The sequence below is a fragment of the Bos indicus genome, chromosome 5 (genome assembly GCF_029378745.1).
Source record: "Bos indicus isolate NIAB-ARS_2022 breed Sahiwal x Tharparkar chromosome 5, NIAB-ARS_B.indTharparkar_mat_pri_1.0, whole genome shotgun sequence".
NCBI classification, from domain to species: domain Eukaryota; kingdom Metazoa; phylum Chordata; class Mammalia; order Artiodactyla; family Bovidae; genus Bos; species Bos indicus.
The window spans coordinates 96934677-96953637 of record NC_091764.1 but is presented as its reverse complement, the minus strand read 5'-3'; the positions used below and the strand labels follow the sequence as shown (position 1 = coordinate 96953637).

At 45.8% G+C, this 18961-nt stretch overlaps 1 pseudogene; it reads left to right on the top strand.

Moving 5' to 3' along the window:
• The first annotated feature begins 14399 nt into the window (after positions 1-14399).
• LOC109558565 (eukaryotic translation initiation factor 3 subunit E-like) lies at positions 14400-18485 on the top strand (annotated as a pseudogene).
• The last annotated feature ends 476 nt before the right edge of the window (positions 18486-18961 follow it).

The following is an 18961-nucleotide window of genomic DNA, read 5'->3' as shown; positions in this document are numbered from 1 at the left end:
TGTGAGGGGTAGGCGCCTGACATTTGTCTTTATGTGGGATCTGAAGTTCAAAGTTCGGTCCCACTGGGTGTGGACTTGAACTTTCTCCACGTGTCTCTCCTCCTCCTTGTGTCTACAAGTGTGTGTTGCCCAGTTTTAGGGGTGAGTGACAAAGGTAAGGGGGAGCTGTGAAGGGTCAAGAGTCTGAGGTTTTGCTCCAAGTAAACAGAGGAGTGGCAACTTCAGAATGGAGTTTGGCAGCCAGGCTCAGACCGGGAGACCTCAAAGCCAGTGTCACATTTCATTTGAGGTTTAATTGTAGGAGGGGTTAAGTCCAGATCTCTAATTTAATAGAATTAGTTCATAATCTCTCATTTGCTTAATCCCAGAAACAGCTTTGTTGGGTAGGGCAGTATAAAATTGCTTTTGGGTAAAGAAGAAGACAGAAAAACTGAATGACATTTATAAGATTGATTGCTGAGTTAAGGATTTACCACCCAAGAGCCTGATGCTCTGCTGCTCATCACGAAGAAAACCCAGTGTGGGGAGAGGTGTGGTGAGGTTGGAGGGAATTAATGACGCGCTGAATTAGGGAAATGGACATTTCACAGAGATTTAGCTGATTGCTTCTCACATGACTTTGCACTAACGTCAGCCTCGTTTTGTATTGGAAAGGGGAGTTACAGGGACTTCTCTGGTGTTCCCTTGTGGCTCAGCTGGTAAAGAATCCTCCTGCAATGTGGAAGACCTGGGTGCAATCCCTGGATTGGGAAGATGCCCTGGAGAAGGGAAAGCCTACCTATGCCACTGTTCTGACCAGGAGAGTTCAATGCACGTCATAGTCCGTGGGGTCTCAAAGGGTCGGACGTGACTGAGTGACTTTCACTTCACTCTGGCAGTCCAGTCGTTAGGACTCCACACTTACCACTTGCCCCACAGTATGGCCAAATATATATTAATATATATATGTAATATATATAATGTGTGTGTGTGTGTTAGTTGCTTAGTCATGTCTGACTCTTTGTGACCCCATAGACTGTAGCCTGCCAGGCTCCTCTGTCCATGGGATTTCCCAGGCAAGAATACTGGGGTGAGTTGCCATTTCCTTCTCCTGATCTTCCTGACCCAGGGATTGAACCAGCATCTCTTATGTCTCCTGCATTGGCAGGCAGATTCTTTACCACTAGCGCCAGCTTCAATACACACACACACACACACACACATATATAATATATATGTACAACATGTAGGGCTTCCCTGGTGGCTCAGTTGATAAAGATCTGCCTGCAGTGCAGGAGACCTGGGTTCAATCCCTGGATTGGAAAGATCTCCTGGAGAAGGGAATGGCTGCCAACTTCACTATTTTTGCCTGGAGAATCCCATGGACAGAGGAACCTGGCGGGCTACTGCTCTCACTTGCCTCACTGCTGCTGCTGCTAAGTCGCTTCAGTCGTGTGCGACTCTGTGCAACCCCATGGACGGAACCCACCAGGCTCCCCCGTCCCTGGGATTCTCCAGGCAAGAACACTGGAGTGGGTTGCCATTTCCTTCTCCAATGCATGAAAGTGAAAAGGGAAAGTGAAATCGCTCAGTTGTGTCCAACTCCTATCGACCCCATGGACTGCAGCCTACCAGGATCCTCCGTCCATGGGGTTTTCCAGGCAAGAGTACTGGAGTGGGGTGCCATTGCCTTCTCCACTTGCCTCACAGTGTGGCCAAATATATATTAATATATATATATAATATACATATGTATATATATGTAATATCTATCTATCTACAAAATACTCTACCGCAAAACAGCAGAATACACATTCTCCTTAAGTATGCATAGACCATTCTCTGGGATGGATCACATCTTACACCACAAAACTAGTATTAACACGTTTTAGAAAACTGAAATCATAACAGGTATTTTTTCTCATCATAATAGGATGAAATAGCCAACCTCCCCACCCAAAGGAAAACAAAAGAAAAGGGGAATCACAAATGATGGTTTGGACCCTTCTAGATTATTCTAGTCTTCCCAAAGAGGCCATAACGCAGTGAGGTTTGTTGTGAGGAGAAAACAATATAATTTCATGTATATTATCTGTCACAGTGTGGGTACTCAAGAAATATATGTATTTCCTTCCCTCTTTTCAAAAATTTTTACTTATTTAGCTTTTTTCCTTTTTGGCTGTACTTTGAGGCATGTGGGACTTCCCTGACCAGGGTTGGAATCTGTGGCCCCTGCAGTGGGAGCTCGGAGTCTTAACCACTGGACCGACCACCAGGGGAGTCCTCCTCCACTCTTTTCTTTTCTTCTGAGTTTGTGGCCTGTCAATCCAGCAAAGGGAGCTGAGTGAGGGCGAAGCCACCAAACACTCCGGATTTGCTTCCTTTTTAAGGAAAACATGTGCCAGGCCTTTGTAGCCCCTCAGGGGTCATCCTTAAGTCAATCTCTTCAGAAACACAAGAGGACATGAATATGGCACTTGTCGCTAGAGACTGCTCTCTCTTCCAAGGGATAGTTTGGACCAGTAGACCATCCTATCTCTGAGTTCTTTTTCTTGCGGGTGGTGGAAGAATGTTCCCCATTCAGGCAGCAATTGTTGCCACCCCCACCCTCCCTTCCAGAGGCTAATCTGACTTCAGGTCTCTGTGTTCTGCACATAATTAAACTCTTTTATTAATAGGGCCACCCCAGGGGCTGGAGGTTTGGACATGTGAGAATCTGTGTGTGACTGGAGAAGAGGGTTTCAGAGCCCTTCCTCTAGGTCTGCATCGCCACCTGGGCTGAAATAGAATGGGCAAATTGAGCCCAGCCTGGTCCTTGAATGATGCCAATTGATTGATGGCTGGGACCCAAGACGGCATCTCCCAGGAACTAAACGGGTGGTAATGAAATGAAGCTCAGCCACCTTCGCCTCATCTATCACTGTCAGATGAAAAACAGACCGAGTCTCATCTCCGCCTCTCCCTTCAGGCTGAAGCTGTCGACAGCCGCCATACCCTCTGCTCCCACTGGATGGCGCTAAAGCCTCAGGCATCAGCCCTCAGGGACTCCGCAAACATGCACAGCTATTCTTCTACGAAGGGCACCGGGCAGGGCTGCAGCTATTCAGCAGACTTGAGGCAAACGTGCGTTCCATTTTAAAAGGCTTGACCGTGTGAGCTGTTTGCATCCTCCCTCCCACCGTCTTTAAAGAAGCCGCTCTCCATCTTCTTTGCCCGAGCTCCACTGCTCCGCGTCTCATTTTTGTGAAACTCTCCGAGGTATTACCAGCTCATTTGCAGACAACCTGGCATCTTTACAGATATTGGCCTCATGTGTTAGTCTCTCAGACTCTTTGCGACCCTATGGACTGTAGTCCACCAGGCTCTTCTGTCCATGGAATTCTCCAGGCAAGAATACTGGATTGTTTTGCCATTTCCTCCTCCAGGGGATCTTCCCCACCCAGGGATTGAACCTGGGTCTCCTGCATTTCTGGCAGATTCTTTACTGTCTGAGCTATCAGGGAAGCCCTTATTGGTCTCATAGGCTGTTACTAGTGTTGAAGAGTATTTATGCGGTGAGAACACTCGGTTTTGTCGGGAAATGTTTACCAAAACCAGGAGTACAGTCTGGCCCTGAAAATGCAGCAGTGAAACCCCTACCCGGTGCATTCTGGGATTTCCACCGTCATTTCTAGACTTATCATCATCACAGAGAACTGAATTGCACCCCTCTGACCTCCCTCTTCAGCCACTTTCCTCCTGTTGCTACCGGGTTTGCAGGTTTGCCACTGTCCCAGCCCCAGCCGGAAACATGGGGTTGTTTCAGAACTGGAGGCGGCAGCTTCAGACTGCTCTTTCTCAGGTGTTGATGGCTGAGAGCCCGAATCTGGGAACTCAGCCTCCAGTGTGTAGCCTGACACTTCTGGAAATTCGCTGGTTCTCCTCTGGTCACAGTCTCGCATCCCTTCCGTTGGGGCAGATAATGCTTGGTCCCCTTGGTGTCAGGGTTTCCAGGTATGCAGAGGAGTTTGTGTGGCAGAGGATTGGCATCTGACCCTGGTTTCTGCCACCTCCTGCTTGCCACCACTTCTTTGACTCTTCAGAGTGGAACACTCCAACGCCTAAAATGTTAGCATTTGAAAAGCTCACGGAGCTCCCTTAGTTGGTCTCCGAAGCCCTCATTTTACATATTTAAAGGATTTAAGTAGACCCAGGCCCAGATTTCTGGTTCTGTCTTCTTTCGAATGTCACACTTGTGTGGTCTGTGTTAGACACCTTTTTTTTTTTTTCCCCAAAGAGGGTGTTTGAAGAAAGACTCATATAAAAATGACCACAGTCAGTATGTATCTGCAGCTCTCCTCTCATCTTCCTTACCTGGGAAGTTTTCCTCTGCTGCTCCTGTTTTCTCCCCTGGGTGTGGAAGCTGTGGGGAGAGGGACTGGCTGAGGACCGACATTTTCTGTGTCACCCCAGGTCACTCATCCACGATCTCCTAGCCACATGAGTCTGGGGGAGGGGCTTCAGGGCGAGGCAGAGTTTCCCATCTTCCCATTGCTGTGAAAATTCTTCCACTTCCTTGCATCTCATCCTGAGTCAAAAACTCATGCATGGGGTTTTGCATGAGCCCTGGTGATCTAGTGGCTAAGACCCTGTGCTCTCAATGCAGGGAGTCTGGGTTTGATCCCTGGTCGGGAAACTAGGTCCCATATGCTGCAACGAAGCTCAAAGATCCTGTGTGCTGCAACTAAGACCCTCAGCAGCCCCAAAATAAATACCCCCCAACCCCAAAACCCATATCCAGCATTTTTTTGCTTCTTGTGTATTTACATCCCCCCTCGGCAATCTCTTACCTCTATGGGATTTCTTTTTCTGTTTAAAATTATTTATTCATTTGGCCCTGTTGGATCTTCATTGCAGTGTGCAGGCTTCTCATTGCAGTGGTTTCTCCTGTTGGGGAGCCTGGGCTTCAGGGCACGTGGGCTTCAGCAGTCATGGCTCCTGGTCTCTAGAGCATAGGCTCAGTAGCTGTAGTGCACAGGCTTAGTTGCTCCATGGGATGTGGGATCGAACCTGTGTCTCTTGCATTGGCAGGCAGATTCTTCACCGTTCAAGCCACTAGGGAAGCCCTCTTTTCCTTGTTTTAAAAAATTAAAGTATAATTGCCTTACAATATTATATTAGTTTCAGGTGTGCAACATAGTGATTCCATACTTTTGCACATTACAAATCGATCACTGCCCTATGTGGTTTCAGATGGCATATTTCAGAGGAAGTCCTTAGGAAAATGTGGCAAGGAACTGTTGTGTGTGTAGTGACCTGAGCTGTGTGTCCCAAGCACCAGATCCAACCAGGATCTTCAACGGAAAAGAAGAAACTCTAATGGAATTTCGTTACTACAGCTTAACACCAAACTGTCTGGTCTCAGCTGCTTTGAGTGAGGTTCCCTTGCATAATACGATCTATCAAAACTGCTGGATTTTTATCAACCTGATTAGAGCTCTGAGAAGCCCATGCAGCTATGCCCTGAGCTCTGGGATGTGGTGGTGGAGGTTAGCAGCATATCACGTGATTATGTAATGCCACTGCTTTTCTTTCTGCCGCTTCTGCTGCTGCTAAGTCGCTTCAGTCGTGTCCGACTCTGTGTGACCCCATAGACGGCAGCCCACCAGGCTCCCCGGTCCCTGGGATACTCCAGGCAAGTACACTGGAGTGGGTTGCCATTTCCTTCTCCAATGCATGAAAGTGAAAACTGAAAGTGAAGTTGCTCAGTCATGTCCGACCCTCAGCGACCCCATGAACTGCAGCCTTCCAGGCTCCTCTGTCCATGGGATTTTCCAGGCAGGAGTACTGGAGTGGGGTGCCATTGCCTTCTAACAAGGAATAATTCGAGATCAACAGTTCTTTTACCCACAAGGAATCAAAATAGAAACAGCATACATTGTTTCACCATATCTTTATGAACAAGCTATCTTCATGAAAAAGGGAAGGATAATGATCATAGAGTTAGGTCGACTCATAAGACAAATATTCAAGAAAAGGTCATTTATTAGCTGGAGGTCTCTAGTGGTTTCCCACAGGGCTCTGTTTTTGGATCTATTTGGATAACATTTTTACTGACCACTTAGATAAAAATAAAGCATATTTCTCAAATTTTGCACAAGATAAAACCTTAGGAAAGACTGAAATAATAAAACCAGAATACAAACATATTGCAATAGACTGGAACAAAGATCCCAGACCTAGAATTAAGTTTAATGTAAATATATTCATGCCTCCAAAAGAAATTGCATAAGTATAGCTTGGAAAGGCTTGGTTTGACAGTAGTTTTTATGGGAAAAAAAAAAAAACTGGTAGTTTTAGGTGTTGACAGACTGATAAGGACAAGTGATGTGACTGAGCAGATAAAAAGCCAACTCAGTCAAAGGCAGCACTGATACCACTGTGAAGTCTGTGTCAAGGCAGGTGCTATTCCCACTGCACGGGGGGCAGGTTCTACCATGTCAGAACATCACATCAGTTCCTGTGGGTCTCACTGAATGGAGGAGCTTCTAAGGGAGGAGCTGTTTTTAGAACTACATGATCTACAGCACGGTTGATGGAACTGGAGATATTTCATCTGGAAAGAAGAAGACTCTGCAGTATGCATGACCATCGTCACAGCTAATATTTACTGTGCTCTCCCTCGGTACCCAGAGAAGGCAATGGCACCCCACTCCAGTACTCTTGCCTGGAAAATCCCATGGATGGAGGAGCCTGGAAGGCTGCAGTCCATGGGGTCGCTGAGGGTCGGACACGACTGAGCGACTTCCCTTCCCTCCCTCGGTACCAGGTTCCACTTTAAGTGCCTTACTCGTGTCATATACTATTACTACTACATATGAGTTATGATGATTATTGCCCCCTGCCTTTACCTAGTTCAGTTCAGTTCAGTCACTCAGTCGTGTCCGACTCTTTGCAACCCCATGGACTGCAGCATGCCAGGCCTCCCTGTCCATCACCAACTCCCAGAGTTTACTCAAACTCATATCCATTGAGTCGGTGATGCCATCCAGCCATCTCATCCTCTGTCGTCCTCTTCTCAGCCTTCAATCATTCCCAGCGTCAGGGTCTTTTCCAGTGAGTCAGTTCTTCACATCAGGTGGCCAAAGTATTGGAGTTTCAGCTTCAGCATCAGTCCTTCCAATGAATATTCAGGACTGATTTCCTTTAGGATGGACTGGCTGGATCTTCCTTTATCTAATATCTGTGGAAATGGAAGCACTAAGAGGTTAACTAATGCCCAACGTGACGCAGCTGCCAAGTGGGGGCTGGGAGTCAAAGCCAGCCCCAGACTGCCTCAACTGTCTGTAACAATAACAGCACAGCGCATGGCTCCAGAGTTACAAATCTGAAGGAGGCAGATCCTTTAAGTTGTTGTTTAGTCCCTAAGTCATGTCTGACTCTTTTGCAACTCCATGGTCTGTAGCCTGCCAGGCTCCCCTGTCCATGGGATCCTCTAGGCAAGAACACTGGAGTGGGTTGCCATGCCCTCCTCCAGGGGAATCTTCCCGATCCAGGGATTGAACCAGTGTCTCTTGTGTCTCCTGCATTGGCAGGCGGGTTCTTTACTGCTGAGCCGCCAGGGCAGAAATCTGAAGGAGACAGACCCTGGAAGAGCTACCTGCAAAGTGGTGGGCCATCTCTTGCTGGAGGTGTTCAAGGTCAAGGGCGCTCTGCTGAGGATGATGTGGGTGAATTCTGTGTTCAGAGTGAGGCTGGACCAGGTAACCTCAAGGAGTCTCAGGACTCTGGACTCTCACTTGCCAAGCTGCCATTCTTAGGGTTGGATTCTAAGAACCGTGGAGGGGTTATCAGTTTTCCACACCATTTTCTTCCCCCACACCTGCACTTCCTTTGCCCTCAGGTGAAAATAAGAATGTCTTCATGGCTTGGATGCTCTCTTACCTTGTAGTAAGTGTAATTTATTGGCTGTCATGATCCACCCCTGGCAGGTAGCTGTATTTTGCAGAACCCTTCTTCCTAGCCTTGCTTTAGAATGGAAGGCGCCTTGTGAGTAGAGTGAATAGATCTCCCCCTCCCAAAATATTTCCATTCAAATCAGTGGCAAATCAGAAGGCTGTTGATTGAATAACTGACAAGGGATACCTGCTACCAACTGTCTCCTGCTGACCCGTCCCTGTGACCTTGGTTCCCACAATCTCACCCGTCCTTAGGGCTGTGTCACAACGCAATGTCATTACCTCATTTTCTTCAGCTTCCTAGACCCCTGCTTTTCCCAAGGTGTTCCATCAGCCAGAAATGCTTTCCAGTCTGAAAAACCGGAAGATGGTGAAGAGATTTGAGCATAGAATCTAGATACCTAGCTGAGATTAACCCCAGGTAGGTTTTCCCAAGTTGATTTGGTTTGGACCTAAAGCTTTGTGTGTGCTCCGTTGCTCAGTCAGGGCTGACTCTTTGCGACCCCATGGACTATACCTCTCCAGGCTCCTCTGTCCATAGAATACTCTAGGCAAGAATACTGGAGTGGGTTGCCATTTCCTCCTCCAGGGGATCTTCCCAACCCAGGGATTGAAACTGTGTCTCCTGTGTTTCCTGCATTGCAGGTAGATGCTATGCTATGCTAAGTTACTTCAGTCGTGTCCGACTCTGTGTGACCCCATAGATGGCAGCCCACCAGGCTTCCCCATCCCTGGGATTCTCCAGGCAACCCACTGGAGTGGGTTGCCATTTCCTTCTCCAATGCATGAAAGTAAAAAGAGAAAGTGAAGTCGCTCAGTCGTGTCCGACTCTTAGCGACCCCATGGACTGCAGCCTACCAGGCTCCTCCATCCATGGGATTTTCCAGGCAAGAGTACTGGAGTGGGGTGCCACTGCCTTCTCCGTGCAGGTAGATTCTTTACCACTAACCCGTCGGGGACGCCACTAAAGCCTTAAGTAGGGCCTTCCAATCAGTTCACCTATTGGGACACTTGGGAGCTGATATAAATAATTGAAGACACATGGGGGTAAATGGATACATTGCAGAAAGAGCCAGTTTGGGCTCTGGTCTTCTCAAACTTGCCTGCTGCCTGTTGCTTAGCCCATCCTTGTCATCATCCCACTTTGTACCTCTCTCCTATCTCTGGTTCTGATCCTTCCACTTAGAATTCTTAATGTTTTTTATTTTTGTTGTTGTTGTTTTGGAGTGTGTGTGTGTATGGCCATGCCTCGACGAATGGGTATCTTAGTTCCCTGACTAGGGATAGAACCTGTGGCCCCTGCATTGGAAGCTCAGAGTCTTAACCACTGGACCACCAGGGAAGTCCCTGTCTTTAATGTTTCAATCATTCACTTCTGAGATGAGTTTCTCTCTTAGTCCTACCCTGGAGGGAGCCAGCTCTACAGGCCTCTCCCTGGAGGCTTCCCCCAGCTCTTCCCCTTCACATTTGCATCTCAGCTCCAATGTTGCTTCCTTAATAAGGCCCCACCCTGCCAGTCTATTCAACGCTAGTGTCCCATTGCAGCTGATCTTCAGAGTCACCAGTCTGTTTGCTTCAGAGCACTTATCACTTGCAATTACATTTCTTTCTCATTTTACTTGTTTTTGTCCCGATATTCTGAAAGTTTTAGGAAGGCAGAGAATTCTTTTGTGTCCTCTTATAGCCCCAGGGCCTAGTTCAGTGCCTGCACACATATGAGAATTTGTTGTATGAACCAATAAACTTTCGGGGAGAAAGGTAATTTTTTTTGTTTGTTTATCCCAGGCTAATTAGGATTCTGGCTCCTCACTCAGGGGCTTCCCAGATGGCTCAGTGGTAAAGAACCTGCCAGCCAATGTAGGAGACATAAGAGACTCAGGTTCGATCCCTGGGTCGGGAAGATCCCCTGAAGAAGGGGGATCTTCAGTATTCTTCCCTGGAGAATCCCAATGGACAGAGGAGCCTGGAGGGCTACAGTCCATGGGGTCGCAAAGAGTCGGACATGACTTAGCAGCTGAGTACACACACACACACATCACTTAGCGAGCACCGCTGTCAGAGTCCCTCTAGTCTGCTCTGGTGTCTTTCGGTGTCATTTATCTTTAAATAATTATGATGAATTTCAGTTGATCCACCATCAGATTTTTGGTTTTTTCCATACAAGAACAACACTTAACTCCAAAGTGATAAAAGCTATTCACAAACTTGAGCCTTGGAGGAGAGAAAGGAAATTCTTGACTTTGGGGGCTGAGTTCATTTCATCACATCCAAGTTTTATTTCCCTGAGGCTTTTCTTTGTCAAGCTTGGGAAAGTGCCACTTCCTAGGAGAACTACATAAGAACAAACTTCATATATGAGAAAAGCGAAAAGCAGCCCTGAAGGCAAAACTCAGAGAAGCATTTTAGACTGATCCCCCCTGAAGATCAATGGCAATCTTTTATTTTTCAAGTGCATTACTTCTCTAAACTGACTTGAACCAAATGGATGAACAAGGACATTTCAGACTGCATAAACCAAACGGGAAATAGATGAGAGTGCCAGCAAAGAGGCTTGAAAGGATTTATCTTCCTACATTTCAAGGCAACTGTTGCTTCCAGCAACAGTTTCTCTTGGGAAAACTGGTGAATGTGTCCTGGATTGGGACTGGGTGGCAGCAGGCGAGGGTCAGTGGGGACGTGGCAGGCGTGGGCTCGGGCTGGGCTGTGCATTACACTGGAGAAGGGCAGAGAAGAAGATGCAAAAGGAAGCTGAATGTTCCCAGGAACAGGACTGACTCATAAAATCTTTCCATTGATGATGCCATATCAAACTAATCACTTTCTGCTTTTTTGAGCCAAATTGGAAAAACCTGGACAGTCTTCGCTCCAAACAACAGCACAGAGGAAGGCTCCTCTTGTCTACAGAGCAGCACCTCCCAAACTCATGCTGTCTAAAGAGTCATATGAAGTGATGTGAAGTGTGAAAGTCGCTCAGTTTTGTCTGACTCTTTGCAACCCCATGGACTATACAGTCCATGGAATTCTTCAGGCCAAAATACTGGAGTGGGTAGCCTTTCCCTTCTCCAGGGGATCTTCCCAACCCAGGGATCAAGCCCAGGTCTCCCACATCACAGGTGGATTCTTTACCAGCTGAGCCACAAGGGAAGGAAGCTTGTTAAAAATGCAGATCCCAGGGCCCTCTCCTGGAAGGTCTGATGCAGTAGATTGGGGTTCAGGTATGAAAAATTATACTTGCAATAGACATCCCAGCTGATTCTCCTGACTGGACAGGTTTGTTGTTGTTCAATCACTAACTCGTGTCTGATGCTTTATGACCTCATAGACTGCAGCATGCAAGGCTTTCCCATCTTTCACTATCTCTGGGAGTTTGCTCAAATTCATGTCCATTGAGTTGGTGATGCTATCTAACCATCTCACCCTCTGTCACCCTCTTCTCCTTTTGCCTTCAATGTTTCCCAGCATTAGGGTCTTTTCCAGCGAGTCAGCTCTTCACATCAGGTGGCCAAAGCATTGAAGCTTCAGCTTCAGCATACATCCTTCCAATGAATATTCAGGGTTGATTTCCTTTAGAAATGACTGGTTTGATCTCCTTGTAGTCCAAGGGACTCTCAAGAATCTTCTCCAGCACCACACGTTTGGGGAAAGGCATCAGAGAGTTAGCCATCTTTGTCCACATTTCCTAATTCACCAATCTTCCAGGCAAACCCTACTTTTTGCCTTCCCTACCTTTGAACTCAATCCATAGGAAGCCTCTCAGTCTGTTCTCCTGTCTGGGAGCCATAGTGTGGTTCTGCAAACAAGACTCCAGTTCCCTCCCTGGAGGGATCTTGGTGGAGACCTCCCAGTGTTAAAGGTGAAACTGGACATGGAGACACAGGCATCAGGAGAGATGCCCCTTAGGGATGGAGCAGCCTTCTTCATGGCTAGGCATTCTGGGGCCCCTTCCTCCTGCCCGTCCCCTCCCCGCAACGATCACATCTCCTGCTTCATCACCCACCTCCACCTCTAAGCTCATTCTCCAACCTCCCTTTCTGTCTCCACTGCAACTTCACAGCCTTGTATTCATTCAGGTGCTTCCACTTCCAACTCAGTTGATTCAAAACCACTGATTTATTGTCCTCTCCACCTCCAGCTCTGTTTCTCCACCTGGACCCTCTACCTCGGGTTCCCTCTTTTGCAAACCGGAAGTGTGGTCCTCTGAGTTACCCAAGCCAGGATACTGGCTCCTCTGTCTTCCTCATTCCCTACATCAAAACTTAAGTATCTGTTTAAGGCTGTGGTTTGCAAGCCTGGTTTGCTGCCAAAGAGAATCATCTGGAAAGATTTTATAACATACGCATGCCTGTGCTCCACTCCCAGAAATTCTGATTTAATTGGTCTGTGGTGAGGTCAGGCCATGGACAGCTTTTAGAACTTCCCAAGTGATTGTAACATGCAGCCAGGGTTCCCACTCTAGCCTCTGTTCCACCCTTCCCCACGAGGCAGATCTGATCCATTCACAGGGCTGGGGCCAGGGTGGGGAGATCGAGGCTCTTAGCTCCAGCACAAAATTCAAGGGAGCGCCAAGACTCTCAGTCATCAAGATGGATTACAATATTAAAAAAAAAAAAAAAAAAACGAGTGCAGAAAGTCCATGATCCACAACCCATAGACGTTTTATAAAAACAGGCTGTCATGGTTTGTTTCACGACCCTGCTTTATTTCACAACAGCGACAATTATTTCCCATCAGGCTGCGGTCCCTGGCTAGTGTGGCTGTCACGTCCCTCCCAGGGGTTTATGAGGGTTGACAAAGGCGTGTAAACAGACTGGGCAACTAAGAACTCTAGGTTTCTTTTTTTTTGACTGGAGAGCTTTTAACTTTTTCCACTGGGTTCAAAACATGGGCGGATTTGTTGATAAGCCTGTGCCAGGGGTACACATGAGTGCCTCCACCCCAGCTTCCAGCTTGACTTGGCACAGAGCTGCTGGTCGGCTGGCCACTCCTTTCAATGCCCTTCACACCACGTCCAGGTTCCTGCTTTCGGGATCTAAGCCCTGTGTGAGCCCAGGAAGCTCAGCTCTCCAACCTCAACTCCTATTGCTTTCCGCTTTGTGTGATTCAATAAAGAATGCCTTGCAGCTCTCCAACGTGCCTTGGCTTTCCTTGCAGCTATGCTATTACAGGTGGCTCAGTGGTAAAGAATCTGCCTGTGATGCAGGTTTGATCCCTGTGTGGGGAAGATCCCCTGGAGAAGGAAATGGCAACCCACTCCACTATTCTTGCCTAGGAAATCCCATGGACAGAGGAGCCTGGCGGGCTACAGTCCATGGGGTTACAACAGAGTTGAACTCGGCGACTAAACAGCAACAGCAACACCATTACTCGGCGGTGTTTTCTGCTCTGCAAATTTGGGTCTTTGCAGCCAGACGCATAGTCGTTGATTTCTGCACTGCTCAGAGATACCTGGCTGAGACGGTGAGAGGGGTTGGAATTCAAGCTTGTTCCACTTACGGAGCCCCACACCCCATCGCTCTGCCCCCTCCCCCCACAGCGTGCTTGGCGTGAGGCTGTATCCATGGGGCTGCCGTCATGTTTTCCCATTCATCCACCCAGTGTTAGTCGCTCAGTCGTGTCTGACTTTGCAGCCCCATGGACTGTAGCCCTCCAGGCTCCTCCGTCCATGGGATTTTCCGGGTAAGAATACTGGAGTGGGTTGCCATTTCCTTATCCATTTCCTGACCCAGGGATCGAACCTGGGTCTCCTGCATTGCAGGCAGACTCTTAACCGTCTGAGCCACCTGGGAAGCCCATTACTCACCCAGAATGGGCATGTTTTTCTAGCTTGGACAAAGACTCCCTGTTAGTGGCGGCTCTGAGTATCATTCCCCACATCTTTCCCCATGAATTCCGCCCTCCTTCCCTCCCATGTAAGACAGAGCTAAAGCTTTGACCTCCACTGGGAAGTCTTTCTTGCCCTCAGTCTCTGAGACAGAGTGACTCTAAGTTACCACTTCATCTTCTGCATGTTCTTATGATGGCAGCTATCCCAGTGAAGTGTAATTATGTGGACAGCTGTAAAACCACACGCCTGCCCCAGAAGTCTGGCCTGTATCGGTCAAGTTCAGGGTGGTTCTTCTTTAATCTAAGGATGCCTTTGAAGAATACTGGAATAACAAGTAGTAACGTCAAAACATTCAGGCGAGTACCTCCTTTGTTTTACTTCAAGGTACCAAACAATTGGCTGCATCAATCAGGCTGGGCACGGCTAGCTGAGATAACAAATTGGGGGCTTACAAGAAGAAAGCTCTATTTCTTATTCACCCGCATGTTCCTCATGGAACCCAGATGGATGGAGCAGTCACTGTTTGCAGCTCTGCTTGCCACTGTGGTGAAGGAAAAAAACTCTCGACAGTCTGGTACCAATAATGAATTGTTTCTTCCTGGAATCAGCTTTGGAAGTGACATAATCTCTGTTCCAACTTACTGGCCAGAATTAGTGTCATGGTCCCACCCAACCTCAAAAAGGACAAAAAGTATAAGCCTACCATGTTCCTGGAGGGCAGGAGAGCATGGAAACGTTTGGCAAACAGCACTGATGACTCCCAGAGTCGACGCTTTCCATAAAATTGACTGACTTTCTTATTTCTTAAATAGCCTTTTCTACCAGTTGTTTTGGCATTCAGAAAAATGCATTATCAACAGCAAGACCTGGCAATAACAACTACAGCTAAAACCCAAAGCACAGGTTTTTTGGGAAAATTTTCAGTGACATCTCTGCTCATAAATAAGGATTTTTTTGGAGTATGTATCTATTTTATTTTATAGTTCAGATTATATTGTAAAAAATAGCGGAATGTAGTGGCCCAAGTTCAGTTTTTGATGAGATTCTTAGTGTCTTAGTTACACAAATAAATTGCCTAACCCATCCAATAGATCAAATGAGATAGATAGTGGATGTGAAAACCTTCTGTAGATTGTAAAATGCTGAAATGTAAATTCTGTTTAAAAACATATTGTTGTTAGCCCAACGGACTAGCCATCCCAAAGACCTTTATGTTCTATTAATAAGATCTTTTCCTGCCACAGGTATTTTTTTCATTTCTTTTCTGTTGATTTTCATGGGCTTTTAAAATAAACCCTTAATAAGAACAGAACCGCAGAAAACATTCTTTCAGTATGAATCAGCTATATATTCAAAACAAAACTTGAAAAACTCAGTTTTTCCAGGAACAAATTACCCTGGGAATGATGCCACTGAATTAGATGTTAAGGAATTTAAAAATGAATTGCAGATGAAGTCTATACAAGTTTCTCCTAAATACATGTAAAGTCCACTTTCCCTCTGTAGCATATATTTTAAAAAGCCAGCCCCCCTCTGTATACATGGGTGGAAGAGATACACATCCTTAACATTTTCCCCCAAATCTTTAACTCTTAAAAAAACAATAATTAAGAGATGAATTTCACATTAAAAAGAAATTTTAATTTCTCCCTTTAATTTTAATAAGTGCTCCCTTAGTGCATTTATATCACAGAAAGAACATGTTAGAGTTCAAAAATGTCAGTTTTATAAATTGAAATATATACGCAATGCCACCTTTTGTCTCTTTTCTTTGCTTCTATTTTAAACCTTTTAAAATAAATATCCTTCTCTGTGTTTACAGCATAGACTCCTTTATCCTACAGTTTGTGGACAATTATAGATCTGTCTACTGATAGATCCTATCAGTTTTGTTTGTCTTGAATTCTGTGATGACACAGAACTTGTGTCTCCAGAATTTGTGACTATAATCATGTGAAAATCCTGTTGAAATGAAAAATTATGTCTAATCTCCAATGAAAGAACTTAAGTGTGAAAGTGTGAATCAATCTCAGATCAAATGTCAAACGTTTAGATGTGAAAGGGTTTCTCCAAGAACACAGAAAAGTCAATATCCTACTGTTAATTTTTACATTAAAAAAAAAAATCTGCTTAGAGGATTCTTTTCCAAACCAGACTTGATTTAACTACATCCTAAACATGGTTCCAGGCAAGAATACTGGAGTGGGTTGCCATTTCCTTCTCCAAAACGTGGTTCAAATTCTAATAGTTCCACTAGCTTTAGAAAAATCTAGAAAGATAGACAATAGTATTTCCAAAGTGTACTTGTAGTTCTTTGAGTGATGGATGAGATAAGTATTAAAAGTGTATCCTTTTCCTTGGCAAGATGGAGGGGATGACTTGGCTACTAGCATCATGCACTTTTTGGATCAGCATCTAGTCTTTCCATTGCTTGAATTTCTCTCTGTAAAGGAGATTAAATAATGAAAAAGAATTATCACAAGGTAAATAGGATCTTCTTAGTGATACCAATGTGGTAGGCTTTGCTACGAAAGTATAAAAATACTTTATTTCGAGGATATTCCTCATGCACTGGGAGAAACAAAGAACCACTACTGTTGCGCAACTGAAACAGCTTCAGGTAGAAGTGATCCAACTGTGAAGATGTTAGAAGATCTAGAAACTCCGGGGCACATGCAGTCAGCCAGGGACAGTCAGATGCTGTTTCACTACTTGGCAGACAAGCATGGTTTTAGGCAAGAATATTTAGATACACTTTGCGTGCTAAGTCACTTCAGTCGTGTCTGACTCTTTGTGACCCTATGGACTGTAGCCCACCAGGCTCCTCTGTCCATGGGATTTCCCAGGCAAGAATACTAGAGAGGGTTGCCATGCCCTTCTCCAGGAGATCTTCTTGACCCAGGGATTGAACCCGGGCCTCCTGCATTGCAGGGAGATTCTTTACCATCAGAGCCACTAGGGAAGGTTTACAGGCATGCAAAATGCCAATATGAATGCAGAATTACTCTGGAGCAGCAGAATATCTTTCCTTCTTTAGACTGTTGGTTCCAGCAGTAGATAGAAATGCTTTGAATTCAGAACTTATGGTTGCAGAAGGAAGGGAGAAAGGACATGAGGAAGGGATAGTCAGGGAGTTTGGGATGGACGTGTACACTGCTATATTTAAAATGGATAACAAACAAGGACTGACTGTATAGCAAGGGAATTCTGCTCAATGCTATGTGGCAGCCTGGATGGGAAGGAGTTTGGGAGAGAATGGATACATATATATGTATGACCGAGTTCCATTTCTGCTTTATTGACTATGCCAAAGCTTTTGACTGTGTGGATCACATTAAACTGTGGAAAATTCTGAAAGAGATGGGAATACCAGACCACCTGACCTGCCTCTTGAGAAACCTGTATGCAGGTCAGGAAGCAACAGTTAGAACTGGACATGGAACAACAGACTGGTTCCAAATAGGAAAAGGAGTACGTCAAGGCTGTATATTGTCACCCTGCTTGTTTAACTTCTATGCAGAGTACATCATGGGAAACGCTGGACTGGAAGAAGCACAAGCTGGAATCAAGATTGCCAGGAGAAATATCAATAACCTCAGATATGCAGATGACACCACGCTTAGGGCAGAAAGTGAAGAGGAACTAAAAAGCCTCTTGATGAAAATGAAAGAGGAGAGTGAAAAAGTTGCCTTAAAGCTCAACATCCAGAAAACGAAGATCATGGCATCCAGTCCCATCACTTCATGGGAAATAGATGGGGAAACAGTGGAAACAGTGTTAGACTTTATTTTTCTGGGCTCCAAAATCAGGGCAGATGGTGATTGCAGCCATGAAATTAAAAGATGCTTACCTCCTTGGAAGAAAAGTTATGACCAACCTAGATAGCGTATTCAAAAGCAGACACATTACTTTGCCAACAAAGGTCCGTCTAGTCAAGGCTATGGTTTTTCCAGTGGTCATGTATGGATGTGAGAGTTGGACTGTGAAGAAAGCTGAGCACCGAAGAATTGATACTTTTGAACTGTGGTGTTGGAGAAGACTCTTGAAAGTCCCTTGGACTGCAAGGAGATCCAACCAGTCCATTCTAAAGGAGATCAGCCCTGGGTGTTCTTTGGAAGGCTGATGCTAAAGCTGAAACTCCAGTACTTTGGCCACCTCATGCAAAGAGTTGACTCCTTAGAAAAGACTCTGATGCTGGGAGGGATTGGGGGCAGCAGGAGAAGGGGACGACAGAGGATGAGATGGCTGGATGGCATCACCGGCTCAATGGATGTGAGTTTGAGTGAATTCCGGTAGTTGGTGATGGACAGGGAGGCGTGGAGTGCTGCAATTCACGGGGTCGCAAAGAGTCGGACACGACTGAGGGACTGAACTGAACTGAACTGAGTGCCTTTCCTATTCATCTGATACTATCACAACATTGCCTGTTAATCTGCTATACTCCAATAGAAAATAAAAAGTTTTTAAAAAAAGAAATGCTTTGAGTTCACTCTAGGAAACACTGACTTCTGAAATCTTAACACAGAATTGGGATGCATCCATGGAAGAACTTACGCAGCTCAAAGGGACCATAGATAATAATTCCATGCGTTCTCCACTTCAGTCTTTCAGCCACGAACATGGCTAATTCATTGGTCTCTGTTTTCTTTCATCACCCCAAAGGGTGCTGTGACATTATTGATCCCCTCCTTTACCAGCCACAGTTGCTGTTGTTTAGTTGCTCAGTTGGGTCTGACTCTTTGTGACCCCATGGACTGCAAAATGCCAGGCTTCCCTGTCCTTCACTGTCTCCCAGAGTTTGTTCAGATTCATGTCCATTGAGTTGATGATGGCATCCAACCAACTCATCCTCTGTCGTCCCCTTCTCCTCCTGCCTTCAGTCTTTCCCAGCATCAAGGTCTTTTCTAATGAGTTGGCTCTTCGTATCAGATGGTCAAAGTATTAGAGCTTCAGATTCCGGAGAATTTGAATAAAATGGGCTGGATTTCATTAAAGAAAATTCACTCAAATCTCTGATCTGACAGTTTGACCATCCTAGCAACCCAATCCTTCTGATTTTCCTGAGACATTCTTTTTTTATAGATTACTTTTAAAATTTTTATTTATTTACTTTTGGCTGTGCTGAGTCTTCGTTGCTGGGAGGGCTTTCTCTGGTTGTGGTTAGTGGGGGTTACTCTCTAGTTGTGGCACACAAGTTAATCATTTCGATAGCTTATCTTGT